Genomic DNA, 23011 nt, shown 5'->3' on the forward strand with positions numbered 1-23011 from the left:
AGACCCAAGTGACTGAAGTCAACATCCCCAATAATTGGACAAATCAACATGTGTCATCTGATGGCATATGATGAAACTCAGTTCTTTGATATTCTTGCCAAAGTATATGAACTGAATTTAGTCATAACAAAAATACTCGAACAGAAGAGAATGCTACTGAAAAAAAAATGAACTGTAATTTTCAAAAGTGACAAGGTTATGAAAAACAGGGAAAAACTGAGCAATTGTTCTAGATACAAGGAAAAAAAAACAGATATGACAATTAAATGAAACACATGATTCTAAACTGTGTCTTTCTACCATAAGGGACATCACAGATAAATTGATGAAACTTTAATGGGTCCAACAATCAAACAATACTGCAATCCCAATGGCTCTGTAACAAACCAACTGTACATTAAATACACACTAAAAGCTCAGAAATGATTGACCAATGGGTCACCAGCTTGCTCTCAAATGATTCAGAAAAAAATATTTATACCATACTTCTAATATTTTTACAATTTTATTTTTTAAAAGTAAAAAAGTATTTTAAAATAAATAGAATTATATTTTATGAATTAATAAGGGACAATGAAGATATAAAAACTTACTCTATCTTGTCCCTCTACTCCACATCCCCTGTAGAGTTCAGACTGACAAATTCACAATAAAATGTGGTTCTCAACCTAGATGCCCTTCAACAGATGAATGGATCAAGAAGTTGTGATTTATATATATATATATGTATATACCTGTATATACATATATATATATACAAGGAAATATTACTCTGCCTTAAAGGAGAATGAAATTATGGTATTTGCAGATAAACAGATGGAGCTGGAGACTATCGTGCTAAGTGAAATAAGCCAATCCCCCAAAACCAAAGGCCAAATGTTTTCTCTGATATGTGGATGCTGATCCGAAATGGGGAGGGAGAGGGATGAATGGAGGAACTTTGGATTGGGCAGAGGGGAGTGAGGGGAAGGAAGGGGGCAGGGGAATGGGAAAGATAGTGGAATGAGATTGACATCATTACCCTAGGTACATGTACGATTGCATGAATGGTGTGACTCTATATCACGTACAACCAGGGAAATGAATAGTTTTACTCCATTTGTGTACAATGCATTCTGCTGTTATGTATAACTAATTAGAACAAATAAAATTAAAAAATAAAAAGATAAAAATAAAATGTGGTTCTGAGCTATCCAGAAATTCTTTCTCTGTCTTTGTAAAAATCTACTACCTGCTGCACACATTTTTATTTTATACCTTCTTATATTTATATTCACATATATGCAATACATGTACATACATGTCATATTTTATGTTACATAATAAGTTAAACAAATGTCTTATTGAATAGCTAATTAATTAATCACTAGTATCAATGTATGCATCAGAAAACAATGTTTCTGCATTTGCATCTGTTATCAATGCAACACATATTCCACCAGGACAAAGTTACTTAAAGAATATAAAAGCCAAACTGTGGAACTCAGTCTTCAGAGAACCACAAAAATTGCATTAGACACTTGAGTGGTTTTCTATTTAGGTTAATGTGGCAAAGCTAGCTTGTTGTTCTCAAATACTTTTCCCTTTCCTCCTGGGTTCACAGGTAAAATGCATGTATCAGAACCCCTATTGGCCTGGATTTCTCAAGAACTATGGGTGCAGAACTCTCCTCCCATCACCATTTTCTCTTTAAATGAGCAAAAATAAGTTTCTACTTTCAAAGCCACTGAGATTCTTTTCCTGCCTCTGCAACCCCATCACCCAAACCCGTGCATTTATTCACTCAGCTCTGGTGGGAAACCTCAGCTTGCTGTATGAAGTTTAAGTTGCCTTACAGTGAAACATTTACAGGACAAACAGCCATCCTCTCGTTAATGTTAGCTGCCTCTTAAAGGATAAAGTTTCTCTTCACTGTGCTAATGGAATCTATCATTTTTTCCATCTATCTAAGGCCCCCTTCCAGGAAGAGAGTAAGGAGGAGGGAAAGGAGCAGTCTGTCACATTTATGTCACTATCCACCCATCTGTTAACATCTATGTACTAATGCCTGTTAAATACCAGCTACAGAATGCCAGATCTAGTTCATGAGAAAATACGAACTAAAAAGAATTTTGTCATTTCAAATAATTCCAATCAAGTGTTGTGAATACATGAGCAGGGGATCTAGAGTTCTGTGGAAGCAAAGAGAAGACCATACCTGTCTAAGAACGAGGGAAAGCTTCCCAGGGGATGGATCACCACTGACTTCTGAATCCCTCCATAAAAACTACTTTCCTGGGTGTAGACCACATATCTTCCTGTGCAGTAAATCCCTCAGTGTGTGGGGTACTCTTCCTGGTGCCTGACAACAAGCCATTTTGTCTTTACATTTTGTCTTTGTCCTTAGTTCAGCCACCTCAGTTTTGCCACTTAAAATATAGGGCTAGCAATATATATATCACAGATTTATTATGAAGCTGAAGACACAGAGGTATGAGAGCATCCAGCATACCAACTGAAAAGCCCAGGCAGACAATAACTCTAAGACTTAGGAGAAAACCTTTTGGATGATAGAACCCATCAATAAAACTCTTATGCCCTGTAATTTCAGTGACTCAGGAAGCTGAGGCAGGAGGATCACAAGTTCAAAGCCAGCCTCAGCAACCTAGTGAGGCCCTAAGCAACTTAGCAAGACCCTGCTCAAAATAAAATATTAAAAAGGGTTGGGGATGTGGGTCTTTCAAATGCTTCCATTAAGCTTCATCCCTTGGCATACTGAAAGGGAAGCTTGCTTCTTTGTTTTATAGCCTCCTGAACTCTCTATGTGCCTTTTGAAGACCCTCTGTGTAACTCCCTTCATAAGTTGACTTCATCAATTTGACCACTGATGAAATATTTGAGAACACATTGCCTTACCTACTCCAATCCTGGGTAATGGAGTCATGGTATAAATTACTCCATTGCACAAATTACCATTACTCTCCAAATGATTCACTGTGGCCAAATTTGCTGCAATATGAGCTCTAGGGAGCCAAATCTATCAAATAATAACAGGAGCTAATCAGAGAAAAGCAAGAAGGCACAAGGATATTTATAAGATACTATTACATTTCATAAAATTTCCATTAGGATAGATTATCTAGAGATTACTGTCTGCCAGAAATTTATTGAAAGTACACGATAAATCTAGTTCTCTGACATCTGAAGAAATAATTAACAGAAATAAAAGCATCCCTGTTTTCTTTTTCTTTCTTTCTTTCTTTTTTTTTTTTTTTTTTTTTTTTTGTCGATATCTTTCCCTATCCTTGAAAAGGCAAAATTCTTTAAAGTGTAGGCTTAGACCTCTTCTTTCTTGTATTATGCCTTAAAGAGAATATTTCTATGTGCATATGAAGGAAGGCTATCAGTGATTCATATGCCCCTTGCTTATAGTAGTTCCTTTTTCATTAGCCCATCACTTAATGTGAATTGGATTCCTATCACCTAATGAGTTAATGAGGACAAGGCGGTTACTAGTAATGAGATGCAATGGTTATTATAAAGATATTTAATAGCAATGATGCCTCTCTCTTTCTCTCTCTCTCTTAAAAACTGTAAGAAAATCTGGCATAATCAGAAATTCTGTGTCTGGAATATTTACTATTTAATTTGGGGATGTTAATGAATGTGTAGCATGCAAAGGTTTCTATTTTCCAAAAAGTGAAATTTCACATAAGTGTTTGATATTAAAATACTAATAATGATAACTTATTCTTTAATGATGCAGAACTCCACATACCACGTCCATGTATTAACAAATATATAACGGACCTTAAAAACATATAAAGGTAAGGAATAAGTTCTAGAAAGCACACAAAAGTGAGTGGTCAGGTTTTCACCATCAACTATCTCAGATTTTTAAACATCAGTTTTGACTGAAATGAAAATGAAGGGAATTCCATGATTTTAGGGTTTCCAACTGACTGAATACCAGATGGCAGGATGTTTATAGTACAAGAAAAGATAAGGATATCATGGGAAAAGAAAAAAAAAATTGGAATATTCTAGACTCTTCAGTACTTTGCCTTGAGAAGCAAATGTCTAAAAACATGATAGACCACCTTTATCGTCTCTGCAAATATCTACAATACAAAGTCACAAAGCTCTTACTCTGGCATACAGCTCTCATGATCACTACATCTTTACATCTGCTGGGTAAAGGTAAATTATCCCAGGTGCAGAGTTTCTTCAACAGTATTTGATGAATGATTCCCAAACACTATCATGCATCAGAGCTATCTGAATGGTTTAAGAAGATACAAACCACTGGGCCCATTCCCAGAGTTTCTAATTAAATAGGTGTGAGACAACAGTGGTTCTTCAAATTATGTTCCTCAACAACTGTATCAGCCTCATGTAGGAACTTATCAAAATTAGCTGTTCTTGGATCCCACCCCAACTGATCCAAAAACTGTAGGATGGAACCCAGAAATCTGTTCTTTAATAGATGCTCCACAAATATCCTAAAATTTCAGACCCAATATAGTGTCAGACCCCTAAAGTGGGGTGTTGTCTTCTATAAGAGTACCACACAGTATAATAGTTTGAGTAGATAGTGTTTGTTGTTTTAGACTTCTTTGGTTTATTATCAACTGATATTCTATTTTACAAAGTAGCAAAATTCCACTGATTCCTCCCGAACTTTTCAACACAATTTTTGTCACTGCACACTACCATTTTTCACTCATGTGCCCTTCCTTGTCATTAGAATAGGATTAAGTGGGTTCAACCATTGAGACTAATTTACATGTGTCATAATTGACAAAGATAGATCTGATAAGATGGTCATCTTATTTCTGGAGATAGTCTGAGTCAATATAATAAGTTGAAGGACTTGAATGATAAAATAGACTCTCAATGAACAACAATGATAATGATCTTAATATTGACAATGCAGCCTCACTTACCCACCCCAGAATAAAGACATCGATTCTCACATTTGGAAATAAAAATATTGGAGAAGGTAGCTCAAAGAACATCCACTAGCATATTGCTAAAACACTGGTCCAAACATATTTTCCTGTGAAGCTCAATGACAATTTAACACTAGCTATTGGGACGCAGAGGTCCCAGATGATATTTGCTAGGACCGGGATTCAACCTGCATTTTCCCTGCTCACAAAACCTGTAGCCTCCTTATTATGTGGATTGTGTCCTACCAAGAAACTACAAAAAGACCACCAGGAAATGTTCTCTGGGGATGAGATCATGGACCTATAATCTGGAATTCAGATAACACATGTGTCACACTTAATATAATAACCTCACAAGCCAGGGAAATTCATATTTAAATTTATTCTTCCATTCACCTAAATAAGTTGCTAACCGTTGTATGATTGAACTGTTCTACCTAAATTGTTAACTCAGTTGGGGGATGCACATAGGAAAAAAATATATATATCATACTTTGATTAAGCACAGAACATTGGCTTCAGATTAGACCTGAGTTCAAATCCAAGATCTCCTTTCCTAGAGCGGTACAGAATTAACCACTTGGTTCTTCTCATGCCACTCCACATATATGTTAACTTCTCCAATAGAGCAACACTAACACCTATAATGATGACACTCAACTGTTTATTTTTAACTATAAAATTAACTGAATCTTATGCTACTAACTAAATTGTGGATACTTTTACCCTCAATATCTCTATTGTTGACTTTTTTATTACCCATTAATATCTAGTCTTTGTTTCTTTTCTAAATATATACATTTGTGAAGCTCCTTATAGCTAAGTGGGGAAATATGGACAATTTTAACCAATGAATATATGAGCAAAATGACAGGTGTCAATTCTGAAAAGAAATCTTGTATAGTTTTCCAATCTCTCTCCTTTCCTGCCACTGTGATCAAGAAGAAGCTTTGCCTTAAGAAGACAGAACCATAGAATCAAAGCAAACTGGACCACCAAGTTACCACATGAAGTGCAGCTACTGTGAAGAGGGACCAGAAATGGAATTGAACTGTTTGACATGAAATATATTTTTGTCACATTAGAACACCAAGAATTGGGTGTCATTTATTATGCAGTATAAGTTTAACCTATCTTGACTAATGCAATGTCCCAAAACAGCTGTATCCTTTTTCAACCTTAAGCATATTACCTGTCCAACATTATAGCTTCCATCAATCATACTAAAAGGTGAATTTCTAGGCACTCTTTATTCATTCTTCCCTTTCAGCCTCTGGGCCTTCCATGTTTTGCTACACTCCATCATTTATTTCTTGGAAATGTCTCTTGATTTTCATATACTGCTAGTTCTGGTAGAGAAATAACTGAATCTTGTTGTCTGCCTCTGCATGAGAGACTCTTCAATCTTTTTGAACAATTAGGAACCTTATTTTCCTAGGATTAATTACTAGGCAGCTTGCTTTTGCCCAACACAAGAATCCCTTTGCCCGACCTTCAGGAGTCAATGTTACCTTCCACTGTCACACCCCTATGCTTCTCAGCACCCTCTCCTCTTCTCCAGGCTCCTTGGACCTGTCCTATCCATGTTCTCTACCTTCCCAGCTTTCGAACTGAAATGCAGATTCCTATCCCTCCACGAAGGCTCTCCTCATTTCTCCATCTCACTCATCTCCCTTTCCTCTGACCCCTTTGGCCACGAAGTGGCGTCCTGTCATTTGCTGTCTAATACCTCTCTACTTGTGTGCTTTGTTTCCACAGACTCCTAAAGTGGAGCAGCTACACTTCATACTGCTTTTAAATTTGCTAGAATGTTTTGTCCAGGACAGACTCAATGTAAGTACTCAAAGTTTGTTACCTGCTTAAATCAATAGACTCTTACAAGAAGATGTTTCTTCCGAAAAATGCTACAACTTGTCACACACCACCCTCCTTTTGTCACAGCATCTCATGAGGACCCTGGAGTCTTTCAACAGGAAATATAGCTGAGTAATGGGTTATTTATTCATGAAAAAAAAAAAAGAATTGAATGAAGGGTATGTGGTAAATCTCTCTACCTGCTGCTCAGTGTTTCTGTGAACCTGAAACAGCTCTAGGAATAAAAAATTTTAAAAGTACATTTTTAAAAAAAGGAAATTGGACCTTAAATAGTAGTTTTTCAAAAGCTTTGAGTTGAATTCTTGGTAGGGAATCAATGGTCTATAGCATTTCTTAGTATTTGCTTACAGAAATGAGTTCAATTCTTTTCTAATTATACATTGTCAGACAAACTTTAAAAGTATTGTCAGATTAGTTCCATAAATAAAAGTTAGCTGGCTTGCTCAGTTACAGTAGAGATGTTATGATGGTGATGTGAATAACGTAGGTGGTTTTATTTGCACTACTTTCATTGCTTTCTTCTAAAGTTACATTGAATATAATTGGTATTTTTCTGTGCTCAAAAAGAATTCTCTTCTTTGTATGTTCTAATGATGCTCAGTAATTATTGTAGCTTTAGTTTATTTTAAATGCCTTTCAATAAAAAATTCTCAGTAATTAATTTATACTGACCTAGTTTTCACTCTCCTGGTCTGTTAATCCATTTTATCTTCTAGATTCATAATAAGTAATTACATAGATAAATGATAAAATAGTCAACAAAGACAGTAGAAGAATCAAAGAGTCCAAATCATTTACATACTGGACCATCAGTCACAGGACATCTAAAGGATAGTTGTCAAGTGATCATGAGTGACACTCTCCAAATGCAATTACAATACTACGAGACACCACCGCTTCCTATTCATTAGTACACACTAGTCCTTTGTAGAAACACACTGCAGTATTTCATACTTGAGGTTTTCTTTTAAGTTTACTCACTAATGAGATTCGGTAGGTTGTTGCCATTTTTCTAAAGTAATTTTTAAACTTTATGCCACTAATGAAGAGTGCTAATTCACCTTTAAAAAATACAAGTCTAAGTCCATTGGTTAGAGCAATCATTCTTAGACCCCCAACTCCTTCTTTAGCTACAAATGTTGTCATAAACTTTTAAAATTAATTTACTCATCAAATATTTTTGAACCTCAAGAACTATACTAAGTACTGGGAACAAAGGAATAAAACACTTGTAGTCATTCTCTACCCACATGAAATTGTTCCAAAACTGAACCGTGCAACATGCTAGCCATGGAACCACTAGTGATTGTTAGGTGGCTTATCAGATTGAGATGTGCTAAATGAAACTATATTTTGAAAACTTACCATGAAAAGTAATATAAAATCATATTAATATTTTTTAAATTTATCAATTTAAGATGGTAACATTCTGGATAGATCATGTTGAAAAATATAATATTAAGATTAATTTCATCTGGGTTTTATTTATTTATTTGCTTTTTTAATGTCACTGCTAGATTTGGAATTACATAAGTGGCTTACATTTGTGTTTCACATTATACTTCTTTTTCTTTTTTATTTTTACAGACTGCATGTTGATTCATTGTACACTAGTTGGATACAACATTTCATTCCTATGACTATACACAATGTAGATTCACATCATTCTGTAATCAAACATGTACATAGGGTAATAATGTCTATCTCAGTCCATTAGTATTTCACATTATATTTCTGTGGGACAATGTCTCTCTATAATCTTCAGGGAGGTAGACCACTAAATAAAGTAACTACAACAAAGGGTAATGAGAAATGAGATAAAAACAAAAACATTAGTGTATAGGAAGTAGGATCCTTGAGTCATTATCACATATCAGGATATTTCTGGTGACCAGAGGGGCATCTAAAGAGTTCAGATTAAATAGCTACTTTGACTAAATTCATAGATTCCTCTTTTGCTATCCCCCAGCACACTGTGTATACGACTTTAGAACATACAACATTGTATTTCAAGTTTGAATTCAACAACAAATACTGAGTTAAACACTGTCTCACTCATCTTGGTATCCCCGTTACATGTTAGTGTTCCTGATACACAGTTGGTGTGCATTACATAATAAAAAATGCTCTCTGTGGAGTTATTAACTGAAGTTAACAAGCTGGGATGTCTTAAGGAACAAGTATTAATCCTATCAGTCACCATGGTACACTGCCCTCCCTACCCAGGAACTCAGACATTTTCTTGTTCACTCCCTACAGTTGTCCAGCCTCATGGAACTGATTTTTAATTATACTATTGTCAACTGTTGATGATCAACTGCTTCCTAGATCCTTGCACTTGAAACCATCTGCCATTGAATATGAAACACGGCAGGACAGAGGTGTGCTGCAAGTTACGCGCCAGTAACCGATCCAGGTTCACATCCATAAAGAAAATTCGACAGGACTCCTGCATGGTGGACTTTCATTTCATTCTGAGGTTTGATGGATCTTTGACTGACAGACTACCAGATGATGAGTTGACTTCCTGAATATAGTTTATGTCCTTTCCTAATATTGTATCACCTTGTGTGCCACTGAGGTGGAAGAAAATCAATCACTGCAGTTAGTCTGTATTTCAGAAACTCCAAGTCTGTCGAGGAGAAGTTTGCATAAGGACTTTTGCTTCCTCTGAGCTTATACTCAGCCAGTTTTATAAAAGGGGATGTTTTATAAAAACGTTCCTGGGCAGTGCCATTAAAAACCATGATCAATGAAAACAGCTTCAGCATGATGAATTAAAAGAACTTTGGAATGTGCAAAGGACGGTGAGGGGAGGGATGGGACGGTGGGGATGGGAAGGATGGTTGAATGAGATGGACATTATTACCCTATATACCTGTATGATGACACTACTGGTGTGACTCAGCACCATGTACAGCCAGAGGAATGAGAAGTTATGCTCCATTTTTGTACAATGTGTCAAAATGCATTCTACTGTCATGTATAACCAATTAGAAAAAAAAAATTAAAGTTTAATTAAAAAAAGAATTTGATGGAGTTTTTCCTTCAGGTTTTATCTACATAGGTCCAGTGAGTAATGTTTGTATTTTTTTAATTCACTAATAATGAAAGTTGGTCTCTGAAAAACATATATAATACAAATAATCAACATTAGTAGTTTAATCACTGCACTGACAAAACCTATTGGCTATTTTGTGTCAAATACTACCTCCATGATTTAACAAATAAATTAGATAAATTAGTGTGTAATTATTGAGTTTTCATGGTGGTTCAACAACCTACCAAAACTAAAGTACATATAAAATAATACTATGATTTGTCTTTATTGCAATTAAACACTAAGGAATTTTTAAAGTTAGAATTTCAAGAAATATAATGAAGTCTATTTGTTGTCAGAGTGTAAAGAAGACAGTGACCAGTAGGTAAAAGTATCCCCAAGAGACTTGTCTTTGCTAACAGGGAATTTCCATGGAATTTCAATGCTTCATTTTCAAAATGCCTTAAATAAATAAACGTTTCAGAATCTGATATGAAGCATCACTTCTGCTTCTTAAATTATGGCAGATACATTATTCTAAAAGATCTTTAGCATCTAGATGATAATAAACTGCAACAAATACAGATCTAAACGATTGCACATTTGAAGAGGAACAAAAAATTCTTCCAAAAAGCAGAAATGGGCAGCAAACTAGGTTTTGGAAAATTCCTAAGCAGTGGAGTATAGAGTACCTCTGAAAGAGCATAAAGGCTAGCATGTAATCACTCAAAACCTGGTTAGCAGAAGAAAGTCACGAAAATAAACTGTGGATTTACATTCACGCAACATTCCGATGAAGGTTAGGCACTGGCGAAGTGACTTCCTGAGTTAAAAGAACGCAGAGGCCAAGAAGGTAGGAGTTCTGGCCTCTTGTTCACCAGACATGTGCTCTTCTGGAATTTGAGTGCTCCACCAAGTGAAACAGATGCCAAAGAAAGTTATTGTCTAGGCACAGCGTCCAGATTCACGGACCTTTTACGTAACTGCTTTTGCATTGTAGTATTGTGTTGAGGCCAAGGTCCTCATATTCTACCAACCTGAAACCAGTAAGCAATTCAGGCTGGACTACAGTTTGAGTTATGCTACACCTATTCTCTCAACAAGTTTTTATATAATTAGGTCTGTCAACTTGTCAAAAAACATGAAAGCATTTTCCTATAAAACCATCTGAGCCTGAAGTTTTCTTAGAATATTTTAAACTATTTAATTTATCTACTTGTTATAGAAATATCCATGTATTGTTTCTTTCTGAGCCAGTTTTCCTACATTATATTTTTCTAAGTTTAGCATCAAGGTATTCTTGGCATTTCATATTATCTCTTATATATCTGTTTTGTCAGCTGTTATAACACCAATTTATTATCTGTTATCTCCTTTTCTCTTGATTGGCTTTACCAGAGACTTGTTTACTTTACTAGTCTTTTCAAAAGACTAACATTTAATATTTCTATCCTTTTACTGTTTATTTTTTCCATTTTAATATTTTTCCCTTTTTATATTTTTCTTATTTTCTGATTGCGTGCTGTATCAGACCATACAATCTTGAACAAAGGATAAAAAATTGGTATCTTATAGATAATATTTTTGACCACAATCCAATCAAGTTAAAATCAATAACTTAAAGATAATTTAAAGAAAACAAACACTCAAAATTTTATTCCAGCAGCTCAGGAGGCTAAGGCAGGAGGACTGCAAATTCAAGACCAGCCTCAGCAACTTAGTGAGGCCCTAAGCAACTTTTTAAGACCCTGACTCTAAATAAAATATAAAAAGGGCTGGGGATGTGGCTCAGTGGTCAAGTGTCCCTGGGTTCAATCCCCAGTAACAAAAAGAAAAGCAATTTTAAATTACATTTTTACTAGCTCAAAAAAGCAGTAACTCAGAACTGAATTATGATGAAAATACCTCATTAATAAATTACTGAATGGTCGTAAGGGGTATTGTGAGTAAACGCTTACAAACTTGGATTTTTTATGCTAGAAAAAAAAGACAAACTGAAAAATAAACTAAATGTCCAACACAAGAAATTACAAAATGACAACTTTACTGTGACATATTCATATACTGGAATGTTAATTATTTTACAGTGACAGTAAATGAGCTGCACTTACCCTCATCAATATACCTGAGACTTAGAAACTACTTTAATGGATCACAATAAGCCGTAGAATGATGTATGATTTGATGCCATTTTCATAAAGGTCAAAAACATACAAAACTAAAAAAAAAAAAAAGTTGCTTAGAAACATATAGAATAAGAATGCAATAAGAATTAAGGAAATTACAAAGAAAATTCAACGTAGTGTTACCATAGAGAATGAAAGAGCATTCATCTGGGTGGAGCAGAAGCTTCAAAGATATTCATAATATTCTGTTTTTTCTGTTTTTGATCTATGGGTAGGCATCAGGGCATTGATTTAATCTGTGTTTGTGTGTGTTTTTGTGTGTGTGTGTGTAGGCATACATAAAGAAACATATATATATATGCATAATCTTATGAAGATACATTCTATAGTCATAATTACATATTATTTTACATTTGCATATTTTCTGACTTGCACAGAAAAACTTCAAGTTCTTAAAAAATATAGAACACTGATGATTTTTTTTATAACATCAGAGATCTCAATAGTAAAACCATATAGTATATGATCCAGATCATTGTTCATTTTATGAAGAAGGAAACTGAGGCCCAATAAAGTGAACTGTCCAAGATCACAGGCTAGTTCAAAGTTTTCATGGGATTAGAAATTTTAATGTCTGACTCCAAGTCCAGATATCTACACATGAAAATATTATCCACACATATGTGTTAATTCACAGAGATATTAAAACTTTTGGGGAATATAATGACTACAATTTTATTTGCAGTAATCGGTAAGGAGAAAAGTCAAATCTAGGTCTACCTTGAGATGAAAATATAACTGTTAATGGTTATTTATTCAGACATTATTAGTATTTAATAATGTGTTGTATCACATTAACAAGTTTACTTTAAGGTACAATGATTCCAAAAGATAGTTCCATAAAATAATATTCCATGCAGAAATAAACTTGACAAATAGTACATATCTGACATATGTCTCAGAGATTCATTATTTACTGAAGTCCTAAGTGTTATACTAAAATTTTAAATAATTCCCAAAGGTATTAAATTATGGCTCCAATTTATCACCTAATACTTAATAGTATTCCAGGAAAAACTTTGTATTCACTTTCAGAAACTCTAAGTTATTTTATTCTTGAAATCACCAAGCATAGAAGGATTCAAGATGGTGGACTAGAGGAAGGCTGCACATCCACTTGTTCTGTGGCTTTGGATTCGAGCAGTGGGAACACGCCTTCTCAATGAGCTCGGTGAAAGAGAGAATTCACTGAAATGAAATATCAGACAGAGTCTTAGAGACTCAGAAGTTTGTGTGCATTGAACAAAGAACAAGTAAAAGCACATTGGAGCCAAGCTGGTTGTGGCAGTGGCAATGGTACTGGTTCACTGCAGAAGGGGAAGTAATAGAGAGACAGAAACACAATGGACAATGGTATGGTAAAACCTATAGGTCATAAAAGCAGTCTGAACTTAGCTGCTACAGAGGCTGCACAGCAAATAGTGTTAGAAAAGTGCTCTGCTTCTCAATTGGCAAGTGGAGAACTGAGGCAGGGATCCGTCTTTAGGAAGCCATGCTGCACCTTGCTGCTTGGGAGCTCAGGAGATTGTAGCAAACATTGTCATACTGTCCTGGAAAGGACTTATCCTGTGGCCTAGGGCATACCTAGCCAAGTGTAAGTGAAATGACTTGGAGAAGATTATACCCAGGAGAATTCCAGCCAGAAACACAGAGGGGAGTGCAACTTGCTTTCCTTTTGAGACCCATGGTTTATGTGACCTGCTGAAGAGGGTTGGGGAACTGAACAGGTGGTTGTGAATACATAGAGGGACTCAGGCTAGGCAGCAGAGCTTGGGAGACCTGCGGAGGATTAGTTTCCCTGCCCCACAAGTAAAATCCTTGAGAGGTTCCTGAGATCCAGACTTCCAGCAAAGATCAGCATCTACCTTGCCCTAGGGATGTGTTGATCTAATCTCTCCAGAGCAGATACCATCCAAGAAAGTCCTTAAGGCCTGATTAGACTGCAGCCCCAATCACTGGAGTAGCAGTCTGTAGCAGACCCACCCTGGAGTACATCCATCCAGTCTGTGAAGACAAAACTCCAACTGACCATACTTCCCATTCTCTCCTATTTTATACTGGTGAGATGAGAAGGAGGGAGCTATTTCAACCATCTTCGCTGTTAGTCCACTCCAACTGGCAGCCTGGTGAGCAATACTTTTCAATTTTTCATTAAGAATCTTTTTTTCTTTCTTCTTTTTTTTTAAGTATATGTGTTCTTGCTGTGCTGATTGGTTCATGGAGATATATAAATCTATATCTATATATACTTATTCATATGTATGTAATTCCATGAAAAAAATGACATGTTTCCTTTGTCTCATTTTTAGCACTGTTTTTAACCATAGTTATTTCCCTTGTCTTTTGAAGGTTAGGGTGTTTATATTTTAGTTCAGCTTTGTTTCGTTTTGTTTTCACTTGGGTCTTCCTCTTGTTTCTCTTTCTCTCCTTCCTTTACTCACTAACAGCCAAATTCTTGTTCTTTTCTCACCTTTTACTTTTTTTTTCTAGTTTTTTCTCTTCCTTCTTGTTATGCCTTCTGCATTCTTCTGTTCACATTTTGTACATTCTAAACTTTCTTTTATTTTTATCACATTTTTTTCTTTTAATGATCTATACTTTTACTATCTTTTAGAAATATTTTATTTTTATAACTCCTGCTCCTATCATTCACACTGTTGCAATTATTAGTAATATGTATGGCATAGTTGACACCTACTGTTTACTTTAATGCCAGATCTACTTTGAGGCTATTGTTTATGCTGTTGGCAATTGCTGAACCCAACACTCCTGTATTTGGGTTATTAGTATTAAAGATAATCATAGTAGACACCAGATATTTACTTTAATGCTATATATTGTTTACTTTGGGTATTGCTATTGTTTGTTTCCCCCTTTTCTGTGAAGTTCTAGGAATCTACAGGGACATTATAAATTCACAGGATAGAGACTTTGCTACTGAACTAAACCCAATCAAAAGACATCTTGGCACACAGATTACACAGCTAATCCACATACAAACAACCACACTCAAACTTTAGTGATACTTTAATACAAAGAATAGAAGAAACAAAAAATGAGTTAGTTTTGCTAAAAAGGGAAGAATCCAATCTCTCCACAATGACTTTGACCCAGGCTTCAGGCAGGTATATCTGAAAGAAGGGAAAGAACTTCAGGTCTATACACAAAGTAGTGAAAGACTACTGAAACAGAAACAGTCACGAAACACAGATGCTTCCTATGTCATAATTTCTTTAAATTAAGTTTCACTCTCTTGCTTCCAAATCTTTTGTCTCTGTAAGGAGAGAACAACATTAAACTCTCCCTAAGACAGAAACCCAAATGTAATACATGCAATGCTAAACATTGGGTAACTATGTCTGATAGATCAAAAATATGACAAAATATTAATACACACTAGTTTAAATGACTGAACCAGATGAATATAATCATCTCTCAAGAAAGTCACACTTTTCCCTTTGCTAGAAAATGCTAGTCAAACACTTAGACCTGAAGAATGGGCAAGACAATTATAGCATTCCAAACCAAAAAAATCAATATTATCAAGTAAAAGTACAAAGTAAGAAAACAGATAATAGGGAAATCCTGACTCTAAATTTTCCTGTCCACAATGGATCCCTTTAGGTACCACTAAGGACAGGTTTATTGACTTATTATGTTTTATTGGATGAAGATAATACACCTTCTGATGTTGGGTAATTAATGATGGAAAGCAATGTTTTGCCTATTAAAACTTACGTAAAATCTATGAGTCAATTATTTGTTGGCCCTTCTCAGCAGTGTGTAAAAAGAATAAAGGTGAAAAATCCCCTAAAATTCAATGCATTTAAAATATAAACTATAACATCTGTTCAAGTGATTAATTAAAAGAAGTGGGAGAAAATACAAACACTTTTTTTTTACATTATTTGAGATCTTACAAATAGCTTATAAAATAAATAAGTCACAGAAGGAGTTAAAGATAATGATTAATGAAACCTTCCAATACATGTAGAAAAACATCTGCATAAGCGATACAGAAGTATCTAAAGGCCAGGGAAGAATTGGTGGGGACAAGAAAACGAAGCCCTCTACCTGCAAGACAGGTCATGAGAGAGCCCAGAGAGTGGAGAAAGAGCAGTTCTGACTGCTACTGGGATGGCATTTAGACACCCCAGCTCAGACCAGGAAGTCTGTCTGCAGACGACTGGTGATATTGCAGCTGTGAAAGAGTTTTATTCAAATCTCATCCTGCATTGAAATTTCATTATCACCCTCAAAGCTGGCTTGATGTGATGCGGGCAGGGGCTCAAACCATCGGTGGATCCAGGAACAATGGCAACACAGAGCAGGTAGAGGAAGCAAAGACTTAGGGACACTTTCAGAACCTCTCTTTGAGGCTCTTAGCTTGGCACAAACAGCAATAAAGCAATTGTTATCAAACTCCAGTGCTCTCTTGGAGAAGGAACTACACCATGGGTTATGACTCTTGTAATTCCAGAGGCCTTTGCTGACCCTCACAGTCTGTAAGACTCCAGTTCCTGGTTGAACCTTCTATGGACTTGGATAGCATTAGCCTAATATTAGTTTCATAGTTGTTGCAAATTCTGCTAATAGTACAGTTTTTGTTATTATAGGTGGTCTTAATATTTTTAAATTTTTTGTTAGTTTCCTTTCTTGATCTTTTATGATATTAGGGTTTTATTGTCTTTGTACCCCTGAACCGATTTCTAAGATTCCATGAACTACTTCATTGTGTAAAAATGTTGTTACCAGTTTATTTTAAACAAAGTTCAGGTTCTTTTCTAGTATACTGTGCTACATGTCTCAAAAATTTTACTTGCCTTTAGCTGACAAATGAAAAACTGTGCCTGTTTATAATGTACAACATGATCTCTTAATAAATGTATACATTATGATATGATTAAATCAAGTACATCAATATATCTGTCACTTCTCCTACTTATTTTAGTATGAGAATAATTAAAAAATATACTTTCTAGCAATTTTCAAGTATACCTTATTGTTAACTATAGCCATCATACTGTAAAATAAATCACCAGAATGTATTCTTCCTAACTGAAACATTGTACCTTTTGACAACTATCTCTCTATCCCTCTACAACCAGTTCCCAGTAGCCCCCATACTACTCTCTGCTTCTGTGAGTTTGAATTTCTTAGAATCCATATATAAGTAAGACCATACATGCAGTTTCCTTTAAAAATTAAAACTGAACTGCCATATGATCCAGCAATTCCACTTCAGGTATATGTACAAAGTACATGATATCAGAGTGCAAAGGAGACAGCTGCACTCCAATGTTGATTGTAGCATTTTTCACAATAGATAAGATATGGAATCTACTGGATGATGAAGAACATGTACATCTATTTACACAAGGGAACATTATTCTGCTTTTTAAAAGAAATGCTATAATTTTCAAGAATGTTCACAAAACTCAAGTGTCTTATTCTAAGTGAAATAAGTCAGGTATAGAAAAACAATTTTACTTTTGAACTCTTATTTACCTTAAGAGATAGTCCTGTTCTCTAACGTAGTAGATACTTTTGTTCTTTGCTAATATTATAAAATATATTCTGCAAGTTGCATGGCAGTTAACCTTTGATTTGAAACCCTGAACACACACACACACACACACACACACACACACATACTTTTTGCAAATAAAGAATAGGCAGTATAGTATTTCATTTCTCAGACAACTAATATAAACAGCTTGATCATACAAAATGTTTTTTTTAAACTGGAAACATGTAGATAAAAGAAATGGGGGGCAATGAAGAGGATAATATGTTTTTCACAAACAAGAAACTGTCAGATAAGATCAGACACAACCCATGGCAAGTATAGCTAAGCTAAATATGCTATCCTGAAGCATGTTTCTTTGTAGAAACAATCATGCATATAGATAGGACAGTGAGCAAAAATTAAAAAAAAAAAAAAAAACCTTTAAAATCAGAGCTTTGGAGAGAGACAACAAAGATGGATTATAATTCTGAATCTACCATGATCTTAATATCTTACCGCAGTAAGTGACCTCATGGTGCTGAACCATAAATATGGGACTGTGAAACCTGTCCAGGAGGGTTTCTTTACACAATATACGAAATAAAGATGCTTCTTATGTACTTAAAACTCTAACCAGTGTTCACCCCAAGCCATACCCCACTTGTTCATATAGTTACACACACCACTGTTATTTCCATTGAAAAGTAGGGAAGAAATGAATATGAAAAAAAAAATTAAGTTGTTGACAATAAAGATGAGGGCCAGGATCCTTCAGTACTTGACCTCCTTATAGGGTAAATACCTGGCTTTCCATTCTCTATACTAGCGGCTCTTGGAAAACAACTGAGAAGGTAATACTTAGCACTTGACTTGGTGTTTGCAATACAAATGCCTGTTGGTATAATTTAGCTTCAGAACTGGTGGTACTACGTCTCTATTCTTCCTAATTTGGAATACGAAGAAAGAAGGATTCAAGAGTTACTTATTAGTTGTCTTCCAAATCCCAGACCTCATGAATAAAGAGATTTAGAAAGAACACAGCACTCAGCTTCATTTTCCCATCTATAATAAATAAGATAATAGATGAGTTGAGGCTTTGGAGAAATCTATGGTAATAAAGCTCAATCACTCATTTGTAGTACTCATTAAGATGATACTGTGAGTGGAGGCACTAGAATTTAGTTCATCTCATAAAAGCTACACATTGAATTGAAATAATAGCCTCTTTTGTTACTCCAGATAAAACTGGCTGTGCCTAAAAGAAAATGTAGAGTCATTAACTGAGTATTAATTATTGCTTTTATTGCTTCCAAGAAATTTAACATTCTTTTAATTAAAAGTTAACCCTTTAATACATAATTAGATTTCCATATTTTAATGGAAGAGTTAAGATAGTCTCATATTGTCTTTGACATGTATCTCACTAATAGGCTTGTATTCTCTCTCTCTCTCTCTCTCTCTCTCTCTCTCTCTCTCTCTCTCTCTCGCTACTGAGGATTGAACCCAGGGGTACCTTACCATTCAACTATATCCCTACCCCTTTTTAATTTTGAGGCAGAGTCTTCTTAGGTTGCTTAGGACCTTACTATCTTGCTAAGGTTGACCTCAGCATTCTTAGCTTCCCAAGTTGCTGGGATTACAGGTATATGCCCTGGGGACCTTGCAATCTCTAAGAATAGATAGCAGACAGCTTATTTGGAAGAATTCCCATTCTTTAGAGATAAGCATAGACACCAAATAGTTTCTCTAAATTCTCTTCCTTTCTCCATCACCAATTTTGAATGACTTTTAATTTATAAGTTCTAGACTCCACTTACTGAAATTGGTCATGGGCACAACATGTATAAAAGTGCTCTTAGCCTTCACTCCTCTCTTAGCTGAATTCCATCCACAGATGAAGCATTGTCACAGATGACCTCCATTCTTCTCAAGCACTTAATCACTCATAATTGGAGGACGTTAGACACTTGGGTAGAGGCGTTAGAACTTTAATGTGTATGGTTTAGTGCTCAATGTCCTAAATGGTTTCGTTGATTAATTAAAAGAATAAATAAGCCCAAGTTGGCACAGCTCACATGAGTGCATTTAGCTTGACTGTCAGTCAACCATCTCACTAAGGCAGGCAATCAGTTCCAGGTTGAAGAGAAGAGAGGGTAAGGATGTTACAAGTTTGCATGTTGCCCCAACTGTTTTTTAGGAAAAAAGTTTAATTCCTCTACCAATTGTTTGTCACAGATGCTGTGTTCCATCACAGACTACCAAACTGAAAACACATTAAAGCTCATCCTTTCATTTTACAGATGATAATTGGAGGTCCAGAGTGATGAGGTTTGTCTAAAATCAGAAAGCATGTATGTATGGAAGTTATGTGTACGGCAAAAATTAAAAACTTTCAGAAAGGATTCAGTGAGTTAGATACAAACAAAATATCTCAAATCACTGTTCATATTCTAACAGTTAAGTTTCACCTCACAGTGGAAATATGCACTCATTGTAGTGGAAGATAGACCTACACTCAAGTCCTGGTTCTGCAACTTATAATTCTATGATCCTTGGGCAGGTGACTTTAGCTCTTTAAGGCAGTGTCCTGATTTTTTATATTGAGAACAAAATTATCATCTAGTGTGACCAATTTGAAGATTAAATGAGATATCATATGTGGAAATACCTACATGATGTTTTAGTAAAGGCACACTTCCCTTTTTGATCCTTTTTCTCTACTTATTAATTGATTGTGTTGGGGCTAGAATAATATCCAAGGTACAGCTGCTTTAAATTCAACAATAAGTAACTCTTATAAAAGAGAAGTATTCATCTACTTACAAGAAAAAAAAAATCTTTGGAAGTATATGCCAAACCCCTAACAGTAGTCTTTATGTGGTAGACAATTGTGAGGAAGGCATCTTAGTTTGTTCAGGTTTCTATAACAAAATGCCAAAACTTGTGGCTTATAAACAACAGAAATCTGTTTTCATGGTTCTGGAACCTGGAATGTTTGAGATCAAAGTACCAGCGATTCTGGGGTCTGGTGAGGGCCTGCTTTCTACTCATAGAGGGTTCCTTCTAAGAGTGTCCTTACTGATGGCAGGGACAAGGCAGCTTCCTCAGGCCTCTTAACTAAGGACATCAATCCCATTCATAAGGGCTCTGTTCCCAGAACCTCATCATCTCCCAAAGGTCCCACCTCCCAACACTGTCACCCTGGGGCCTAGGATTTCACCATATGAATTCTGGGGGTACATAAACATTTCAGATGAGAGTAGGTGGCTCTAACTTTTGAAAGCTCATGTCTCCCAAGTATTTTATAATACACATTTATTAGTTTAATGATATATAAGAAAAGTAACACAAAAGGAGAATTATTACCTACTTCTATAAAATCCTTCTACTGCATTTACTAGACTAGTTGTGTAATCCTCCTAGATCTTCTCCTTAGATCTCACACTGTATTTAAGAGACCAAAGTCATCATTTCAACCAAATGTAAGAAGGAATCCATACAAGGTTGGCTTTTTAATTTTTCTTTTGACCTCAACAGAATTTTTCTGCTGTCCATTCTAATTTATATACTTAAAACACCTCAGTCAAACTTTAATTTCATTGATTTCAGCTTTCCTGACACTTGTATTTTCCATTCCAAATCTTAACAGAATATTTTAACTGGTCTTATAAACAAAACTTTTCAACACATATTAGAACTTCTCTATCCTTAAAATTGCTCTCTACAAGTGGACATCATGCATATGGTACATGTGTATATGGTCAATTTGGTGTACCATAAAGACTCCTATGTTCTGGTTCTTTATGAGGTAATTTGAAGCCACTCTTGTGACTTTAATAAATATGTTACATTCTTTATTAAAAAAATAGTTTTAGTTTTAGATGAACACAATACCTTTATTTATTCATTTTTATGTGGTGCTGAGGATGGAACCCAGTGCCTCACACATGCTAGGCAAGTGTTCTACTGCTGAGCTAAAACCCCAATCCCTATGTTATATTCTTGACATGTGCTCAATAGGGAATCTGCAAAAGCTTCCTGGAGTTTTTTATTTCTCCTAAGTCTTTGAAAGTGAAACGTTTCTCATATGAGCAGCAACAGGCTTTTGTTCTTGTTCAATTACTGCCATGTCCTACCATCTATTCCTTATTAATTCATTCAATTGGAAGCTCTCAGAGGGTAAATAGACGTTTGGGCATTTGTCCCCTTGTTACCTTCAGTCAATATTTAAAAGAAAAATACCAGAATAAGAAAGAAGTTCCTTCTCATATTTTTATCTACTGTTTCTGTCCCTATTAGGAAATTCAGCTATTCCATTTCTAGGCAACCTCTATAAGCAAAAAAACATTCAAATGATCTATCTCCTGCAGCTGAAAGCAACCTGCTATCAGCAACTTTATTTTTGCATTGAAAGTAGGGCTTAATATTGTTGGAAAGGGGATTCAAAGAACAGATGCTGTATCTCCCAAGGATCATAACATGTTAAAAATACCCACTGATCACACTTCCAAATTCTTAGGCATTGCATGGCTATCTGCTTGTACAAAAATATTCTTTGACCTCCACAACTAAAATGTTTGGCATTTGTAACACTGTTATTCTCATGAGGCCTACTTCCTCTCCTTTCCTACATACATTACAAAAATCTGTTCCAATCCCTCATTCTCCCCATTCATAGAAGAGAATATATAGGTTATATGATTAATATAATGAAAAATTATTAAATCTAAGGAGGATCACATGTCTCTTGCTATAGTGTCCCCTTGACAAACATCACTAAAACCCAACCCTGCAGCTTCTAGTGAGCCTGTAGGGAGATTAACATCTATGAAAACAATCCTAAGGTAAGGGTATGGCTGTCTTTAGAAAGATGATGACAGAAGAACTTGAAAATTCTAAGAAAATAAGAGCTGAAGTCAGAATCTCAATGGAGACAGAGTGGTACATTAACTACAATTGAGCAGGGGAAGAAAAAAACAACCAGAAAGTCTTTTTTTTTTTTTTTTAATTAACATAGAAATGATTTTGTAAAACATTAAATTTCTCTTCCTTTCAAAACATTCTTGATGTAAGTGACTACAAGCCCATCCCTGCCTTTCCCAAAACTAGGCAACCATAGGCACACATGGCTGAGCCCCAGAACAGTTTTTTTACCCTAAGTCTCTCCAACTAGGGCAGCATTTTCATAGGTGGGATGGGTGAGAAGTTAATCTTGCTGCTATAAGCCTGGTGTTCTTGATGTTTCTGACGTGAGCCTTGGGGTATCCAAACCACAGTCACCTGTCACCAGGGCGCAGTCACCCATTACCAAATCACAGTCTGTCGCTGTTGCCAAGTGAGTTACTGTCACAGGTCATAGTCAACAGACACTGGGTCATAGCAACCAGCCATCAAGTCACTCAGCAGTCACTAAGCTAGCCACTAAGTCACAGTTGACAGTCTACTTTGGTCTGAGTACTATTGTCTCTCC

General features: G+C 35.5%; 1 long non-coding RNA gene across 1 annotated transcript in view; it reads left to right on the top strand.

Annotated features, from left to right (window-relative positions):
- The first annotated feature begins 14099 nt into the window (after positions 1–14099).
- Positions 14100–23011, top strand: part of LOC124962998 (uncharacterized) — a 34460-nt gene continuing 25548 nt past the window's right edge. The window contains exon 1 of the long non-coding RNA XR_007104626.1: positions 14100–14158. This is a non-coding gene — a long non-coding RNA (uncharacterized LOC124962998). The remainder of the gene's footprint in view (positions 14159–23011) is intronic.

The sequence above is a fragment of the Sciurus carolinensis genome, chromosome 13 (genome assembly GCF_902686445.1).
Source record: "Sciurus carolinensis chromosome 13, mSciCar1.2, whole genome shotgun sequence".
NCBI classification, from domain to species: Eukaryota; Metazoa; Chordata; class Mammalia; order Rodentia; family Sciuridae; genus Sciurus; species Sciurus carolinensis.